At 42.3% G+C, this 19,855-nt stretch overlaps 1 pseudogene; it reads left to right on the plus strand.

Annotated features, from left to right (window-relative positions):
• LOC138666489 (zinc finger protein 420-like) overlaps window positions 1-19,185 on the plus strand; it is a 110,871-nt pseudogene extending 91,686 nt beyond the window's left edge.
• Window positions 19,186-19,855: the final 670 nt, after the last annotated feature.

Here is a 19,855-nt window from a genome sequence, read left to right on the forward strand (position 1 = left end):
GGTCCGTGACCGCTCCTGGCACATAGTGCCGGATGTCAGCTGCGATAGGCAGCTGACACCCGGCCGCGATCGGCCGCGCTCCCCCCGTGAGCGCGGCCGATCGCATATGACGTACTATCCCGTCCATGGGAATTAAGTCCCAGGTCACCTGGACGGGATAGTACGTCATATGGGATTAAGGGGTTAAATAGCGGTGTGTCCACTAACTAGCATCACAGGTGTCTACAATCTTGGAATCAGTGAGTGGCCTGTATATAGGGCTACAGATACTCACTGTGCTGCTTGGTGACATGGTGTGTATCACACTCAACATGGACCAGAGGAAGCAAAGGAAAGGGTTGTCTCAGGAGATTAGAAAGAAAATTATAGACAAACATGTTAAAGGTAAAAGTTATAAGACCCAGCAACTTGATGTTCCTGTGACTACAGTTGCACATATTATTCAGAAATGTAACCCCTTCATGACCCCAGCTTATTTCGGTTTTGTGTTTTCGTTTTTCACTCCCTTCCTTCCCAGAGCCATAACTTTTTTATTTTTCTGTCAATATGGCCATGTGAGGGCTTATGTTTTGTGGAACAAGTTGTACTTTTGAACGACATCATTGGTTTTAGCATGTCATGTACTAGTAAACGGGAAAAAAATTCCAAGTGAGGTGAAATTGCAAAAATAGTGCAATCCACAATTGTTTTTTGTTTGGCTTTTTTGCTAGGTTCACTAAATGCTAAAACTGACCTGCCATATTGATTCTCCAGGTCATTTCGAGTTCATAGACATCAAATATGTATAGGTTGTTTTTTATCTAAGTGATAAAAAAAATTCCAAACTTTGCTAAAGAAAAATTTTAAAAAATGCGCAATTTTCTGATACCCGTAGCCTCTCTATTTTTTTGTGATCTGGGGTTGGTTGAGGGCTTATTTTTTTGCATGCCGAGTTGACATTTTTAATGATACCATTTTGGTGCAGATACGTTCTTTTGATCGCCTGTTATTGCATTTTAATGCAATGTCACGGCAACCAAAAAAACATAATTCTGGCGTTTCAATTTTTTTCTCGCTACACTGTTGTGAATTCTGTGGCAGAGCTCCCTCCTGTGGTCACAAGTGGTACTTTGGCTGATTCTCTCTGTGAGCTTCTGTTGGTGGAGGGAAGTGGTACTGCGGCTTCTGAGTTTCCTCCCTCAGGTGATCTGGTGAGGTCGTTAGGTGCTTCTCTACTTAACTCCACCTAATGCTTTGATCCTGGCTTCCTGTCAATGTTCCAGTGTTGGACTTGCTTTTCCCTGGATCATTCCTGTGGCTTGCTGCTCTGCATAGCTAAGTTCTTCTTGCTATTTGTTTGCTATCTTTTCTGTCCAGCTTGTCTATTTTGTTGCTGGAAGCTCTGGGACGCAAAGGGTGTACCTCCGTGCCGTTAGTTCGGTACGGAGGGTCTTTTTGCCCCCTTTGCGTGGTTTTCTTTAGGGTTTTGTGTAGACCGCAAAGTTACCTTTTCTATCCTCGATCTGTTAAGAAAGTCGGGCCTCACTTTGCTGAATCTATTTCATCTCTACGTTTGTCTTTTCATCTTAACTCACAGTCATTATATGTGGGGGGCTGCCTTTTCCTTTGGGGTATTTCTCTGAGGCAAGGTAGGCTTATTTTCTATCTTCAGGCTAGTTAGTTTCTCAGGCTGTGCCGAGTTGCATAGGCAGAGTTAGGCGCAATCCACAGCTGCCTCTAGTGTTGTTTGGAGAGGATTAGGGATTGCGGTCTGCAGAGTTCCCACGTCTCAGAGCTCGTTCTATGATTTTGGGTTATTGTCAGATCACTGTATGTGCTCTGACCGCTATGTCCATTGTAGTACTGAATTGCCTTTCATAACAGTACAGGAAGCCAGGATCAAAGCATTAGGTGGAGTTAAGTAGAGAAGCACCTAACGACCTCACCAGATCACCTGAGGGAGGAAACTCAGAAGCCGCAGTACCACTTCCCTCCACCAACAGAAGCTCACAGAGAGAATCAGCCGAAGTACCACTTGTGACCACAGGAGGGAGCTCTGCCACAGAATTCACAACAGCTGTTTAGCGATCAGGTTAATTCTTTTTTTTATTGATAGATTGGGCAATTCTGAATGCGGCGATACCAAATATGTGTATGTTTGATTTTTTTTTACATTTTTTTTATTTTGAATGGGGCTAAAGGGGGGTGATTTAAACTTTTATATATATATTTTTTTAAAGCATTTTATTTTACTTTTGCTATGCTTCAATGGCTTCCATGGGAGGCTAGAAGCTGGCATAGCATGGTCAGCTCTGCTGCATAGGAGTGAGGCTCAGATCGCTTATATGTATTAGAATTGCTGCATTGCTATGAGCGACGACCACAAGGTGGCCCTCACAGAAATCCATCATCAACAACCATAGAGGTCTTCAATAGACCTCTGGTTGTCATGCCAATGCATCGATGACCCCCAATCACATGATGGGGGTCAGCGATGAGCGCATTTCCGGCCCGATGGCCAGAAGCTCTAGTTAATTGCCGCTGTCAGCATTAGACAGCGGCATTTAACTAGTTTATAGTGGTGGGTGGATCGCGATTCCACCCGCCGCTATTGCGGGCACATGTCAGCTGTACAAAACAGCTGACATGTCCTGGCTTTGATGCGTGCTCACGTTCGGAGTCCGCATCAAAGCGGGGATTCTGACCTCGGACGTACTATCCCGTCCGAGGACAGAAAGAGATTAATATCCAAGGGACCGTAGCCAACCTCCCTGGACGTGGCCGCAGGAGGAAAATGGATGACAAATCAAAGAGACAGATAATACGAATGGTAACAAAAGAGCCCAGAGATTAAGGGTGAACTTCAAGCTCAGGGAACATCAGTGTCAGATCGCAGCACCAGTCATTCTATGAGCCAAAGTGGACTTCATGAGAGACGAACAAGGAGAACACCATTGTTGAAGAAAAATCATAAAAAAGCCAGACTGGAATTTGCCAAACTATATGTTGACAAGCCACAAAGCTCTATGTTCACAGATGGAAAAATGAAGCATATCAAGAAAAGAACACTGTCCCTACTGTGAAACATGGAGGAGGCTCTGTTATATTCTGGGGCTGCTTTGCTGCATCTGGCACAGGGTGACTAGAATCTGAGCAAGATACAATGAAATCTCAAGACTATCAATATTTAGAATTGAGAGTCCTCAGTGGTTGATACCAAGATATATTTCTTTCCTGTATCAAGACTATCAAGGGATTCTAGAGAGAAAAGTGCTGCCCAGTGTCAGAAAGCTTGGTCACATTCGCAGGTCATGGGCATTGAAACAGGATAATGACCCAAAACACACAGCTAAAAACACCCAAGAATGGCTAAGAGGAAAACATTGGACTATTCTGAAGTGGCCTTCTTTGAGTCCTGACCTAAAACCTATTGATCATCTTTGGAAAGAGCTGAAACATGCCATCTGGAAAATGCAACCTTAAAACATGAGACAACTGGAGCAGTTTGTTGTTGAGGAGTGGGTCAAAATGTCTGTTGAGAGGTGCAGATGTCTCATTGACAGTTACAGGAATCGTTTGATTGCAGTAATTACCTCAAAAGGTTGTGCAACAAAATATTAAGTTAAGGGTACCATCATTTCTGTCCAGGCCTATTTCATGAGTTTTATTTTTATTAATTCTGTAGAAGCACGGTTGAAAAGCAATGCCTGACTTTAATTTGTTCATTTTCATAGATTTTTGTTCATTTTCATAGATTTTTGTCTTGTGAGATCATTTTTTGATCTTGTGAGATCATTTTCATAGATTTTTTATTTATTATTACTTTTGTCAGATTCAAGTTATTTCTGTTACTATTCTATCAACAACCAAGAGCATAATGCCCCATAAATGTTCATGACAAAGATTAAGTACAAAAATATAAATTTTATTCAAATAAGTACAACATCAAAAATTTATAATAAACGTTATGGGCATTGTTGCAATATGGACAGGTGTAATAAGGGATAGGATTAAGCAATGCTTATGAGTCACTGGCTACTATACCTTAGACCACTATGCCTTCCCTCACACTAGCGTCTAGTTAATGCCTTGTCTATTTTGAGACATTTATTATATTGGCTGCTGATTGGCAGTACCCTTACTTTTTATGTGTGTGTTCTCATGCGGCTGGTTTCCTTCGTAGTCTTTCACCTTACCCTCATCATTTTGGTAAATGTACTATTAATTTTTGATGTTGTACTTATTTGAATAAAATTTATATTTTTGTACTTAATCTTTGTCATGAACATTTATGGGGCATTATGCTCTTGGTTGTTGATAGGATTCTATTTGTTTGGGAGTTGTGCCCCCGTTTCCCCTTGTTGGAGTGCAATGGGCATTTCACATATAAGGGATTGTTATACTAGGTATTACATCTATAAGTTCGGTTTTTGTAAAACATATTTCTGTTACCATTGTGGGATTTTCTGTCATTAAACGAGGGGTACCAACAATTTTGACCACGTGTGTAGGAGGAGTAAATATTTTGACTCCACAGACACTTACCAGAAATTAATATGCAGTGGATGTTGGAGAGTGAAAATTACACATTTGCCATTTTATTACCCAACACATAGTGCCCAGATTGTGCTCCAGGAGACACACACCGCAAATTAAGTGGATTCTTCTCACTATAATGTTGCTAAATACAAGGATACTAAATGTTGTTTGAGCACACTGCAAGACTCAGAAGTGAGAGTGGATTTTCCTGGATTGGTTTATAGAAACCAAAACACCTAAACAACAAGGATCCCTAAAATATAACGTTTATTGAATCAATAATAAAAAATCTCTTAATCATGACACAAGTAAAAACGAATTAAATAGACAAATTATGTGCCTATTAGGTCCTAGTAAGTCACTACGCTGAATCCTACCTGCCAGTGGAGGTTGGCACCCTAATTTTCTGCGGTAGGCGCCCCCACTCCGCGTCGACTCGACCCTCACAAGTCCCTAGAATTCCCTAAATAAGGAACCCTAGGAGATCCTAACAATATCCCTAAAGGAAAATCCTACCTGGCAGTGGGGGTAGGCACCCTAATTTGAAACGGTAGGCGCCCCCACTCCGCGTCGACTAACCCTAGGAACCCTACAAAGTCCCTAAATAGGGATAGAAATAAAGAAATGTACCCAAAAACTCCCAAAAAACCCAAAAATAAAGAGAAACACACACAAAAAAAAAAAGAAGAAAAAAAAATAATAATAATAATAAAAAATAGAAACAAAAAATATATACAAAAAAAATGAGACAATGTCTCATCCCCTAAGAGATACACCCAAATAGTCCAATATCGGGTATCTCTATAATATAGCACAAATATGCTCTTATATGTGTAAATGCAGAGATCTCAAAATGGGTAAATGAGATGATACTGTATGATTTTAATATTGATCATATACAAAAAAGCGCTCATACAATATAATACATGGATGCTTATAGTGTGTATATCAAATGAAAAACACACTATTTACTGCATACTAACATGCACCATAACAAAAAACCACCTCTACAGATAGTGGTCAAAATTATATGTCGAGACGTCTCAATGAGCCAGTGCATTATTAAAGAGACATGTATCACAAAGAAGAAAATGGGAATCAAATAGCACCTCAGGGTAAATAGCAAAGCACCTCAGGGTAAATAGATAATGCAATAAGCATGATCTATCAAGTAGAAAAAATCTTATAGACAAGTTATCTTAAGTGCATGCTGCAGTAATGTAACAGGCCGACCCCACAAGCCTGGGGCCCCCAGAGAGGCAATATATTCTCATACATGGAGGGACACAATCATCCCCCCAAAAAATGCCATATCATTGATACTCATCTGCAGGCTTGCGGAGATGTCCGGCACAACTAGAATACCATTCGCATCAAGCGCTAGATAGCAATCTCCCCACATCAATGCCCGACGCGTTTCTCCCCCATCTATGTATAGTGGGGGTTCATCAGGGGTATATAGAGCTGATAGATGGCTGCATAAAATAGGAGCTCCTATTAGATAACTTGTCTATAAGATTTTTTCTACTTGATAGATCATGCTTATTGCAATGTGCACTTTAAATGGGATAGGTACAATATATGGTGATATCTATTTACCCTGAGGTGCTTTGCTATTTACCCTGAGGTGCTATTTGATTCCCATTTTCTTCTTTGTGATACATGTCTCTTTAATAATGCACTGGCTCATTGAGACGTCTCGACATATAATTTTGACCACTATCTGTAGAGGTGGTTTTTTGTTATGGTGCATGTTAGTATGCAGTAAATAGTGTGTTTTTCATTTGATATACACACTATAAGCATCCATGTATTATATTGTATGAGCGCTTTTTTGTATATGGTCAATATTAAAATCATACAGTATCATCTCATTTACCCATTTTGAGATCTCTGCATTTACACATATAAGAGCATATTTGTGCTATATTATAGAGATACCCGATATTGGACTATTTGGGTGTATCTCTTAGGGGATGAGACATTGTCTCATTTTTTTTGTATATATTTTTTATTATTATTATTATTTTTTTTTTTTTCTTCTTTTTTTTTTTTGTGTGTGTTTCTCTTTATTTTTGGGTTTTTTGGGAGTTTTTGGGTACATTTCTTTATTTCTATCCCTATTTAGGGACTTTGTAGGGTTCCTAGGGTTAGTCGACGCGGAGTGGGGGCGCCTACCGTTTCAAATTAGGGTGCCTACCCCCACTGCCAGGTAGGATTTTCCTTTAGGGATATTGTTAGGATCTCCTAGGGTTCCTTATTTAGGGAATTCTAGGGACTTGTGAGGGTCGAGTCGACGCGGAGTGGGGGCGCCTACCGCAGAAAATTAGGGTGCCAACCTCCACTGGCAGGTAGGATTCAGCGTAGTGACTTACTAGGACCTAATAGGTACATAATTTGTCTATTTAATTCGTTTTTACTTGTGTCATGATTAAGAGATTTTTTATTATTGATTCAATAAACGTTATATTTTAGGGATCCTTGTTGTTTAGGTGTTTTGATTTTTCTAGGGTCCTTAGTTATCCCTTTTTTTGGTTTGGTTTATAGAAACCCTGTTGCTTTTCAATAGCCTTTGAGCCACTAATAGGGTGGGAACCTCTGTTTTTCCATTACCAGATGATGGACCTGAGTGGGGACTTGTTTTTTTGTGAGATGAGAATTGGTATTATTTTTGCTTACATAACATTTAATGGTTTCTTTTTTTTCAATATTTGGGAGGCAGAATGAACAAGCAGTTGTATTGGAAACAAAAAAGCTAGCACTCGACTATCATGGAGGTTGACGGTGCAAGTGAACAGAGCCAGTAGTCCCATTGATAGTAGAATAAACACACACTGCACTCGTACAGTTCTATGGAATTGTTTCAGGTGAAAATTTATTGGAATATGGTGAGGAAGGTGAAGCAACAGGCAATTGAGGTTTCGGCCAACCAGTGGCCTTGATCACAATATTGCCTTTAAAGCGGTTCATTTCTAAAACAGACGTACGAAGTTTATAGAACAATCAAAAATATTTAGAATTGAGTCCTCAGTGGTTGATACCTTTTAATGGCTAACTGAAAAGATGGTAACAAATTGCAAGCTTTCGAGACTACACAGGTCTCATCATCAGGCAAAGACTAAAACAAATTCTGAAGAATCACATATTTATGCACAACATAGCATTGAAAAAAAAAAAGGGAAAAACCATGGATAAGACAGATGACATGAAGCAGAATTACCATGAGTGATAAACAGCTATGTCCATAAATATTGGGCCAGTTCTTAGATAAGGATTGTTTTATTGGGGTCTGGTTCTGTTGTGATGACCCCTCATAGTCTGAGGGGCAAGTTCCTTAGTTGATGTGAAAAGACATAAATCCGTGCGACGCATTCATTCCTGCAGTGAGACTGTCAAAAGTCGTCATCAGTTTATATTCCCAGACTCTTCTGTCTCTCTGAGATTTGAAGCTACCTTTTAACACAAGTAATTTCATGTCCATAATGTTAGGATTTGGGAGACAAAAATGTATTGCCACAGGTAGATCCATTCTTTTTTCTCTTATTGTGTGGCGGTGAGAATTCATTCTTGTTCTAATCTTTTGCCCTGTCTCCCCCACATACAGACCCCCAGTTGGACATTTAGTACAAATAATTAGGTACACCACATTAGAAGTGATGCAGCTGAAAGTACCTGGGATCTTGTAGTCCTGATGTGAATTGGGGATCTTTATCTTGTCCGAGGTCATTATAAATGGACAGGTTTTACATTTTTTCTGGTTGCAAGGAAAGGTACCTGCAGCTGTCGGAGAGGATAGGGAGCTATTGACAATGATGCTTCTTAGATTTGGAGGCTGCCTAAAACACAGTAGTGGGGGGTCTGGAAAAATGGATTGTAAGCGGGCATCTTTTTGCAGTAAAGGTTGTAATTTCTGTGCAGCTCCCCTTAGCACCTCCAGATTTGGATTGTAGGTAACTACTAGAGGTACCCAGTTATTTTCTTCTTTAGCTTTGTAATGTAGCAGGTGATTCCTTGATATTCTGGTGGCTCTTGTAATCTGGTTTTCAATTGTTCTTGGATGGTAGCCCTGATTCAAAAAGGTCTTTCTGAGGTGACCAAGGTGTTCATCCCTATCCATTGGGTTGGAACATATATGATTGTATCTGATGGCTTGGCTGTAGACAATAGAGTTTTTTATGTGTTTTGGATGGAAACTGTCCCATTTAAGGTATGTTGGACGGTCGATTGGCTTCTGATACAGGGATGTCTCTATTATATTGTTCTGCAGCTTAATGATGGTGTCCAAAAAGTTAATTTCAGTGCAGGAGTAGTTGAGTGTCAAGTTGATGGTAGGATGAAATTGATTAAACTGTTCATGGAACGTCTTTAGCTGTGGCTCAGACTCCGTCCAGATGATTAAAATGTCATCAATGTAGTGGTAGTGTTGAGGGAGGATCTAAATTGATCCTTCACGGTTGACTCAGTGATTTCCAAATTAATCTACAGGGCATGGCCGGCAACTGAAAATGACCAGACGGAGATGTATGCCTCTGTATGGGGGGTCGAGCAGATCTCTGGCCCCCGTTTATTGTGCAAGACTTTTCATAGTCATAGAAATTATACTTCAACCAATCAGCATAAGAACACGCTCACAGTTCTTAACCTATAAGAATGCAGGAAAAACTTAACCCATGAGGATACAGGAAAAATGGAAACTACAGATATGGTCATGTCTTTTTGGCATAAAAAAAACATATTAACAGATGTCTCAGTCTTGTATAGCGATACACCCCCGAGTCTCTTATCTGGCTCGGCTCGAGTTAGAACACTCAAGGTCTTTATACCAATTATGAACCATAGCATAGTTGAATAACAGGCTTGTAACAAAACAAGATAAAATTACTTCATGGCAGCTGTAACCTTCTACATAATTAACCCCTTCAAGACCCAGCCTATTTTGACCTTAAAGACCTTGCCGTTTTTTGCAATTCTGACCAGTGTCCCTTTATGAGGTAATAACTCAGGAACGCTTCAACGGATCCTAGCGGTTCTGAGATTGTTTTTTCGTGACATATTGGGCTTCATGTTAGTGGTAAATTTAGGTCAATAAATTCTGCATTTATTTGTGATAAACACGGAAATTTGGCGAAAATTTTGAAAATTTCGCAATTTTCACATTTTGAATTTTTATTCTGTTAAACCAGAGAGATATGTGACACAAAATAGTTAATAAATAACATTTCCCACATGTTTACTTTACATCAGCACAATTTTGGAAACAAAATTTTTTTTTGTTAGGAAGTTATAAGGGTTAAAATTTGACCAGCGATTTGTCATTTTTACAACGAAATTTACAAAACCATTTTTTTTAGGGACCACCTCACATTTGAAGTCAGTTTGAGGGGTCTATATGGCTGAAAATACCCAAAAGTGACACCATTCTAAAAACTGCACCCATCAAGGTACTCAAAACCACATTCAAGAAGTTTATTAACCCTTCAGGTGCTTCACAGCAGCAGAAGCAACATGGAAGGAAAAAATGAACATTTAACTTTTTAGTCACAAAAATTATCTTTTAGCAACAATTTTTTTATTTTCCCAATGGTAAAAGGAGAAACTGAACCACGAAAGTTGTTGTCCAATTTGTCCTGAGTACGCTGATACCTCATATGTGGGGGTAAACCACTGTTTGGGCGCACGGCAGGGCTTGGAAGGGAAGGAGCGCCATTTGACTTTTTGAATCAAAAATTGGCTCCACTCTTTAGCGGACACCATGTCACGTTTGGAGAGCCCCCGTGTGCCTAAAAATTGGAGCTCCCCCACAAGTGACCCCATTTTGGAAACTAGACGCCCCAAGGAACTTATCTAGATGCATAGTGAGCACTTTGAACCCCCAGGTGCTTCACAAATTGATCCGTAAAAATGAAAAAGTACTTTTTTTTCACAAAAAAATTCTTTTAGCCTCAATTTTTTCATTTTCACATGGGCAACAGGATAAAATGGATCCTAAAATGTGTTGGGCAATTTCTCCTGAGTACACCAATACCTCACATGTGGGGGTAAACCACTGTTTGGGCACATGGTAAGGCTCGGAAGGGAAGGAGCGCCATTTGACTTTTTGAATGAAAAATTATTTCCATCGTTAGCGGACACCATGTCGCGTTTGGATAGCTCCTGTGTGCCTAAACATTGGCGCTCCCCCACAAGTGACCCCATTTTGGAAACTAGACCCCCCAAGGAACTTATTTAGATGCCTAGTGAGCACTTTAAACCCTCAGGTGCTTCACAAATTGATCTGTAAAAATGAAAAAGGACTTTTTTTTCACAAAAAAATTATTTTCGCCTCAATTTTTTCATTTTCACATGGGCAGTAGGATAAAATGGATCATAAAATTTGTTGGGCAATTTCTCCCGAGTACGCCGATACCTCATATGTGGGGGTAAACCACTGTTTGGGCACACGGCAGGGCTCGGAAGGGAAGGCGCGCCATTTGACTTTTTGAATGGAAAATTAGCTCCAATTGTTAGCGGACACCATGTCGCGTTTGGAGAGCCCCCTGTGTGCCTAAACATTGGAGCTCCCCCACAAGTGACCCCATTTTGGAAACTAGACCCCCCAAGGAACTTATCTAGATGCATATTGAGCACTTTAAACCCCCAGGTGCTTCACAGAAGTTTATAACGCAGAGCCATGAAAATAAAAAATAATTTTTCTTTCCTCAAAAATGATTTTTTAGCCTGGAATTTCCTATTTTGCCAAGGATAATGGGAGAAATTGGACCCCAAATATTGTTGTCCAGTTTGTCCTGAGTACGCTGATACCCCATATGTGGGGGTAAACCACTGTTTGGGCGCACGGCAGGGCTCGGAAGGGATGGCACGCCATTTGGCTTTTTAAATGGAAAATTAGCTCCAATCATTAGCGGACACCATGTCACGTTTGGAGAGCCCCTGTGTGCTTAAACATTGGAGATCCCCCAGAAATGACACCATTTTGGAAACTAGACCCCCAAAGGAACTAATCTAGATGTGTGGTGAGGACTTTGAACCCCCAAGTGCTTCACAGAAGTTTATAACGCAGAGCCATGAAAATAAAAAAAAAAATTATTTTCTCAAAAATGATCTTTTAGCCTGCAATTTTTTATTTTCCCAAGGGTAACAGGAGAAATTTGACCCCAAAAGTTGTTGTCCAGTTTCTCCTGAGTACGCTGATACCCCATATGTGGGGGTAAATCACTGTTTGGGCACATGCCGGGGCTCGGAAGTGAAGTAGTGACATTTTGAAATGCAGACTTTGATGGAATGCTCTGTGGGCGTCACGTTGCGTTTGCAGAGCCCCTGATGTGGCTTAACAGTAGAAACCCCCCACAAGTGACCCCATTTTGGAAACTAGACCCCCAAAGGAACTTATCTAGATGTGTGGTGAGCACTTTGAACCCCCAAGTGCTTCATAGAAGTTTATAATGCAGAGCCGTGAAAATAATAAATACGTTTTCTTTCCTCAAAAATAATTATTTAGCCCAGAATTTTTTAATTTTCCCAAGGGTAACAGGAGAAATTTGACCCCAAAAGTTGTTGTCCAGTTTCTCCTGAGTACGGTGATACCCCATATGTGGGGGTAAACTACTGTTTTCTGCACATGCCGGGGCTTGGAATTGAAGTAGTGACGTTTTGAAATGCAGACTTTGATGGAATGCTCTGCGGGCGTCACGTTGCGTTTGCAGAGCCCCTGATGTGCCTAAACAGTAGAAACCCCCCACAAGTGACCCCATTTTGGAAACTAGACCCTGAAAGGAACTTATCTAGATGTGTGGTGAGCACTTTGAACCCCCAAGTGCTTCATAGAAGTTTATAATGCAGAGCCGTGAAAATAATAAATACGTTTTCTTTCCTCAAAAATAATTATTTAGCCCAGAATTTTTTATTTTCCCAAGGGTTACAGGAGAAATTGGACCCCAAAAGTTGTTGTCCAGTTTCTCCTGAGTACGCTGATACCCCATATGTGGGGGTAAACCACTGTTTGGGCACACGTCGGGGCTCAGAAGGGAAGTAGTGACTTTTGAAATGCAGACTTTGATGGAATGGTCTGCGGGTGTCACGTTGCGTTTGCAGAGCCCCTGGTGTGCCTAAACAGTAGAGACCCCCCACAAGTGACCCCATTTTAGAAACTAGACCCCCCAAGGAACTTATCTAGATATGTGGTGAGCACTTTGAACCCCCAAGTGCTTCACAGACGTTTACAACGCAGAGCCGTGAAAATAAAAAATCATTTTTCTTTCCTCAAAAATTATGTTTTAGCAAGCATTTTTTTATTTTCCCAAGGGTTACAGGAGAAATTGGACCCCAAAAGTTGTTGTCCAGTTTCTCCTGAGTACGCTGATACCCCATATGTGGGGGTAAACCACTGTTTGGGCACACGTCGGGGCTCAGAAGGGAAGTAGTGACTTTTGAAATGCAGACTTTGATGGAATGGTCTGCGGGTGTCACGTTGCGTTTGCAGAGCCCCTGGTGTGCCTAAACAGTAGAGACCCCCCACAAGTGACCCCATTTTAGAAACTAGACCCCCCAAGGAACTTATCTAGATATGTGGTGAGCACTTTGAACCCCCAAGTGCTTCACAGACGTTTACAACGCAGAGCCGTGAAAATAAAAAATCATTTTTCTTTCCTCAAAAATTATGTTTTAGCAAGCATTTTTTTAGATTCACAAGGGTAACAGGAGAAATTGGACCCCAGTAATTGTTGCGCAGTTTGTCCTGAGTATGCTGGTACCCCATATGTGGGGGTAAACCACTGTTTGGGCACACATCAGGGCTCGGAAGTGAGGGAGCACCATTTGACTTTTTGAATACGAGATTGGCTGGAATCAATGGTGGCGCCATGTTGCGTTTGGAGACCCCTGATGTGCCTAAACAGTGGTAACCCCTCAATTCTACCTCCAACCCTAACCCCAACACACCCCTAACCACAACACTAACCTCCAACCCTAACCCTAAGGCCATGTGCCCACGTTGCGGATTCGTGTGAGATATTTCCGCACCATTTTTGAAAAATCTGCGGGTAAAAGGCACTGTGTTTTACCTGCGGATTTTCCGCGGATTTCCAGTGTTTTTTGTGCGGATTTCACCTGCGGATTCCTATTGAGGAACAGGTGTAAAACGCTGCGGAATCCGCACAAAGAATTGACATGCTGCGGAAAATACAACGCAGCGTTCCCGCGCGGTATTTTCCGCACCATGGGCACAGCGGATTTGGTTTTTCATATGTTTACATGGTACTGTAAACGTGATGGAAAACTGCTACGAATCCGCAGCCAAATCCGCACCATGTGCACATAGCCTAATTCTAAAGGTATGTGCACACGCTGCGGATCCACAGCAGTTTCCCATGAGTGTACAGTTCAATGTAAACCTATGGGAAACAAAAATCGCTGCATACATGCTGCGGAAAAACTGCACGGAAACGCAGCGGTTTACATTCCGCAGCATGTCACTTCTTTGTGCGGATTCCGCAGCGGTTTTACAACTGCTCCAATAGAAAATCGCAATTGTAAAACCGCAGTGAAATGCGCAGAAAAAAACGCGGTAAATCCGCCATAAATCCGCAGCGGTTTAGCACTGCGGATTTATCAAATCCGCAGCGGAAAAATCCGCAGAGGACCAGAATACGTGTGCACATTCCTAACCCTAACCCTAGCCCTAACCCTAACCCTAACCCTACCCCTAACCCTACCCCTAACCCTACCCCTAACCCTACCCCTAACCCTACCCCTACTCCTACCCCTAGCCCTAACCTTAACCCTAACCCTACCCCTAACCCTAACCCTATTCTAACATTAGTGGAAAAAAAAAAATTCTTTATTTTTTTATTGTCCCTATGGGGGTGACAAAGGGGGGGGGGTCATTTATTATTTTTTTTATTTTGATCACTGAGATAGATTATATCTCAGTGATCAAAATGCACTTTGGAACGAATCTGCCGGCCGGCAGATTCGGCGGGCGCACTGCGCATGCGCCCGCCATTTTGGAAGATGGCGGCGCCCGGGAGAAGACGGACGGGACCACGGCTGGATCGGTAAGTATGATAGGGTGGGGGGGGATCACGGGGGGGGGGGGGGATCGGAGCACGGGGGAATCGGAGCGCGGGAGGGGTGGAACGGAGCGCGGGGGGCGTGGAACGGAGCACGGGGGGGCTGGAATGGAGCACGGGGGGGTTGAACGGAGCACGGGGGGGGTGGATCGGAGTGCAGGGGGGGTGATTGGAGCACGGGGGGGTGATTGGAGCACGGGGGGGAGCGGACACGAGCACGGGGGGGAGCGGAGCACTGGACGGAGGGGAGCCGGAGCAGTGTACCGGCCAGATCGGGGGGGTGGGGGGGCGATCGGAGGGGTGGGGTGGGGGCACACTAGTATTTCCAGCCATGGCTGATGATATTTCAGCATCGGCCATGGCTGGATTGTAATATTTCACCCGTTATAATGGGTGAAATATTACAAATCGCTCTGATTGGCAGTTTCACTTTCAACAGCCAATCAGAGCGATCGTAGCCACGAGGGGGTGAAGCCACCCCCCCTGGGCTAAACTACCACTCCCCCTGTCCCTGCAGATCGGGTGAAATGGGAGTTAACCCTTTCACCCGCCTTCACACTTTCATGACGCCTACGTGGCGTCAAAGGTCGGGAAGGGGTTAAATAACAGAATTTATCTTTGACCAACAAGAAAATGGAGTCAAAGCACAAAATGGAGAATCTTTCATAATTTTTTCCTTCACAGTAGTAGGCCAGAGGCCTGATGGGACATGAGGACAAAAAGTCGCTTTCAAGCTTGGCCATGAAAAGATTTGCATACTGTGGGGCCATTTTACTTCCCAATGCTGTGCCAATCTCCTGTAGATAGAGCTTCTTGTCAAATTCAAAGTAATTGTTGGTGAGGATGAATTTTATAAGTTTCACCACAGAATTTGCATCAGTCCCTGTGTTTTCCAGGAAGAATTTCCAGGCATTTAATCCAACCTGGTGTGGGATATTTGAGTACAAAGATTCCACATCCATGGTGGCCAGGATGGTTCCTTCTGGTAGAAGACCTATTGCTGATAATTTATTCAATAGGTCAGTTGTGTCCTGAATGAAGCTGGGTGTATCCTTTACCAGGGGTTTAAGAATACCCTCTAAGCAACCAGATATCTGCTCAGTAAGGGTGCCGACACATGAGATAATTGGTCTTCCTGGGTTTCCAGATTTGTGGATTTTGGGAAGCATGTAGAATGTCCCTGTTCTTGGACTTTCCGGTATCAGGTCATTGGCTCTTATGGATTCGTCGGGCAGACAAGATACCAACTTGTTTAGTTCCTTGTAATAATCCTGTGTAGGATCCGACTCCAATTTTTTGTAGTAGCGTGTGTTCATAAGTTGTCTGTTTGCTTCCTTCATATAGTCTGATGTGTTCATCATGACTATTGCACCTCCCTTGTCAGCAGGTTTGATGATGATTTCTTTGTTGGTTTTCAGAGACTGTATGGCCTTTCTCTCCTGGGCACTGATGTTGGATGCTTGTGTCCTGTTAGTATCTTTGATGGTGGATTCTATCAAATGTCTGAAGGAGTCTATATATTTATCCAAATGAGGGTTGTGTCCAGGTGGAGGTGTCCAGTCTGACCTCTTCTTTGTTGTTAGGATCCCTTTCCTTCAGTCCAGGTGGGTTCTGAATCTTCTGTATCATTGAAATATTCCCTCAGGGGCATTCTCCTGAAAAAATGTTCCATATCACTGCAGAGTTCAGTTTTATCCAGGGCCTTAGTAGGACAAAATGACTAACAGCGCTGTGTGTGCTTGCTAGTCGGGAGGTAATGCAAGTACTTACCGTATATACTCGAGTATAAGCTGAGATTTTCAGCCCATTTTTGGGCTGAAAGTGCCCCTCTCGGCTTATTCTCGAGTCATGATCGACGGTGGGGTCGGCAGGTGAGGGGGAGAGAGGACTGTTGCATACTCACCTAGTCCCGGTGCTCCCCCTGCCCGTCCCACGGTCTTCGGTGCCGCAGCTCTTCCCCTGTTCAGCTGTCACGTGGCACAGCTCATTAAAGTTATGAATATGGACTCCACTCCCATAGGGGTGGAGCCGCATATTCATTCCTCTAATGAGCGGTAACGGTGACCGCTGACAGAGGAAGAGGCTGCGCACCCGGAGACCAGCTGTCCGGGATAAGGAGCCAGAGACGCCGGGAGCAGGTAAGTATGTCATAGTTACCTGTCCACGTTCCACCTGCCGGGCGCTGCTCCGTCTTCCGCGTCCTCTTGCTCTGACTGTTCAGGTCATAGGGCGCGATGACGTACTAGTATGCGCGCCGCCCTCTGCCTGAACAGTCAGTGCGGAGAGTCGCCGAGACGGGACGCTGAGGAGCTGCGGGCAGCAAGAGAGGTGAGTATGTCATTTTTTTTTTATTGCAGCAGCAGCATTAGATATTGCACAGATTTATATGGAGCATCTATGGGGCCATAAGGAACGGTGCAGAGCATTCTATATTGCACAGCTTTATGTGGAGCATCTATGGGGCCATACTGAACGGTGCAGAGCATTCTATATGGCATAGCTTTATATGGAGCATCTATGGGACAATAATCAACGGTGCAGAGCATTATATATGGCACAGCTTTCTATGGAGCATCAATGGGGCCATACTGAACGGTGCAGAGCATTATATTTGGCATAGCTTTCTATGGAGCATCTATGGGGCCATACTGAACGGTGCAGAGCTTTATATATGGCACAGGTTTATGTGGAGCATCTATGGGGCCATAATGAACGGTGCAGGCAGAGCATTATATATGGCACAGCTTTATGTGGAGCATCTATGGGACCATAATGAACGGTGCAGAGCATTATATATGGCACAGCTTTATGTGGAGCATCTATGGGGCATAATGAACGGTGCAGAGCATTATATATGGCACAGCTTTATGTGGAGCATCTATGGGGCATAATGAACGGTGCAGGGCATTATATGTGGCACAGCTTTATATGGAGCATCTATGGGGCCATAATGAACGGTATGGAGCATCTATTTTTATTTTTGAAATTCACCGGTAGCTGCTGCATTTTCCACCCTAGGCTTATACTCGACTCAATAAGTTTTCCCAGTTTTTTGTGGCAAAATTAGGGGAGTCGGATTATACTCGGGTCGTCTTATACTCAAGTATATACGGTATGTATTCATCAGTGGCCCAGCAGGAACCACAATCCAGATCCTGGAAGCCAGCGTTGGTGGCTAAGTGGAGGGAGCTGACACAACGTGTGTCTTAGCAGGTGAACGGCCGGCCACTGATCAATATATAAGTACCTGCATTATTAAAAAATAATAATTGTTTTTTATCTTAGCAGATGACTGTACCGGGAGATCAAAGGGACAGCTGACATCTTCAATTTTTAAATCTGATGATTTTGAGGTCCTACAAGATGCAACTGAAATGATTGCTGTTACTCCAGATATACCATCATCGATTCACAGCAAAGATCTGTCGTCTGATCCTATGAAACAGGTCCCATCTTCTGACTCCTTACCGACTGCTAAGGAAAATCAAAATCACAAAAGAGGCATTAAAAAACAAACTGCTCCTAAAGCAAAGAAGTCATTTTCATGTTCAGAATGTGGGAAATATTTTAACTGGAAAAATTCTCTTGTTAGTCACCAGAGAAGTCACACAGGGGAGAAGCCTTTTTTTTCCTGTTCAGAATGTGGGAAATATTTTAAATGGAAATCGGTTCTTATTAGTCACCAGAGAAGTCACACAGGGGAGAAGCCTTTTTCCTGTTCAGAATGTGGGAAATATTTTACCTGGAAATCTGTTCTTGTTAGACATCAGAGCAGTCACACAGGGGAGAAGCCTTTTTCCTGTTCAGAATGTGGGAAATGTTTTAACCAGAAATCGGTTCTTGATAGACATCAGAGCAGTCACACAGGGGAGAAGTCTTTTTCCTGTTCAGAATGTGGGAAATGTTTTAAGCAGAAATCACATCTTGTTATACATCAAATAACTCACACAGGGGAGAAGCCTTTTTCCTGTTCAGAATGTGGGAAATGTTTTAACCAGAAATCACATCTTGTTATACACCAGAAAACTCACACAGCGGAGAAGCCTTTTTCATGTTCAGAATGTGGGAAATGTTTTAACCGGAAAGAGCGTCTTGTTAGACATCAGAGCAGTCACACAGGGGAGAAGCCTTTTTCATGTTCAGAATGTGGGAAATGTTTTAACCGGAAAGAGCGTCTTGTTAGACATCAGAGCAGTCACACAGGGGAGAAGCCTTTTTCCTGTTCAGAATGTGGGAAATGTTTTAACCGGAAAGCACATCTTGATAGCCACCAGAGAACCCACACAGGGGAGAAGCCTTTTTCCTGTTCAGAATGTGGGAAATGTTTTAACCGGAAAGCTCATCTTGTTAGACATCAGAGCAGTCACAGAGCGGAGAAGCCTTTTTCATTTTCTTAATGTGGGAAATATTTTACTTGGAAACCAACTGTTAATAAACATCAGAGATGTCACATAGGGGAAAAGCCTTTTTTATGTTCATAATGTTGGAATAGTTTTAACCAAAATTGGATCTTCTTAAATGGGTTGTCTCTTGTCATTCCTCATGTTTGCTGATAAAAGGATAAAGCTAAACTTACCAAATGTAAAACTATACCCATAATTCACCCCCTGAAGGTTAGTCAGAAGGTGACTAATAGAAAAAACATATACCCCACGTCTCAGTATATAGGGTGAGGTGACGTATACACACTCAGTCTCCAAGCTTCTCATTTCTACAGGTTTCCTCATGCTCAACAAAGATGACTCATCAGGAGACTTTTTAATATTGAACTATATTCAAGCGAGACTAGACAAAAAAAAATAAAATTATGTATCATGTTATCCAAAACAGTCAGAAAACTAGCCATATATAGGCAGATCCCAGACTTCATACTATATACTTAGTACGTTTATAAGTCACTCCTGTGGCGGTCAGTCAGGAATAGGAAATATGTGAAAACACAGTATAATTATTATGTTTTTTCTCTTATAAGGACTGCCCTGTCTATTAGTAGTGTAGACATATTGTCCTAGACTAAACTTAGTTTTCAGATGGCCCAATTTATACCACTCAGGGAAAACTTACCTGCTCCAAAGATCATTACCAGCATTTAACTAATGGCCATGCTACAGTCAGTCAGGGAATGAGTACAATATCATTATAAAGACTAGGGATATGGGCAACCATAATGTCTGGGAGATCTGTGCTATTATTTAGTATGAATATGGAAATGATATCTGGAGCAGTTAAGTGTTCCCTGAGTGGTATATACTGTATTTTCACATACTATC

This window comes from Ranitomeya imitator, chromosome 2 (assembly GCF_032444005.1).
Source record: "Ranitomeya imitator isolate aRanImi1 chromosome 2, aRanImi1.pri, whole genome shotgun sequence".
NCBI lineage: Eukaryota > Metazoa > Chordata > Amphibia > Anura > Dendrobatidae > Ranitomeya > Ranitomeya imitator.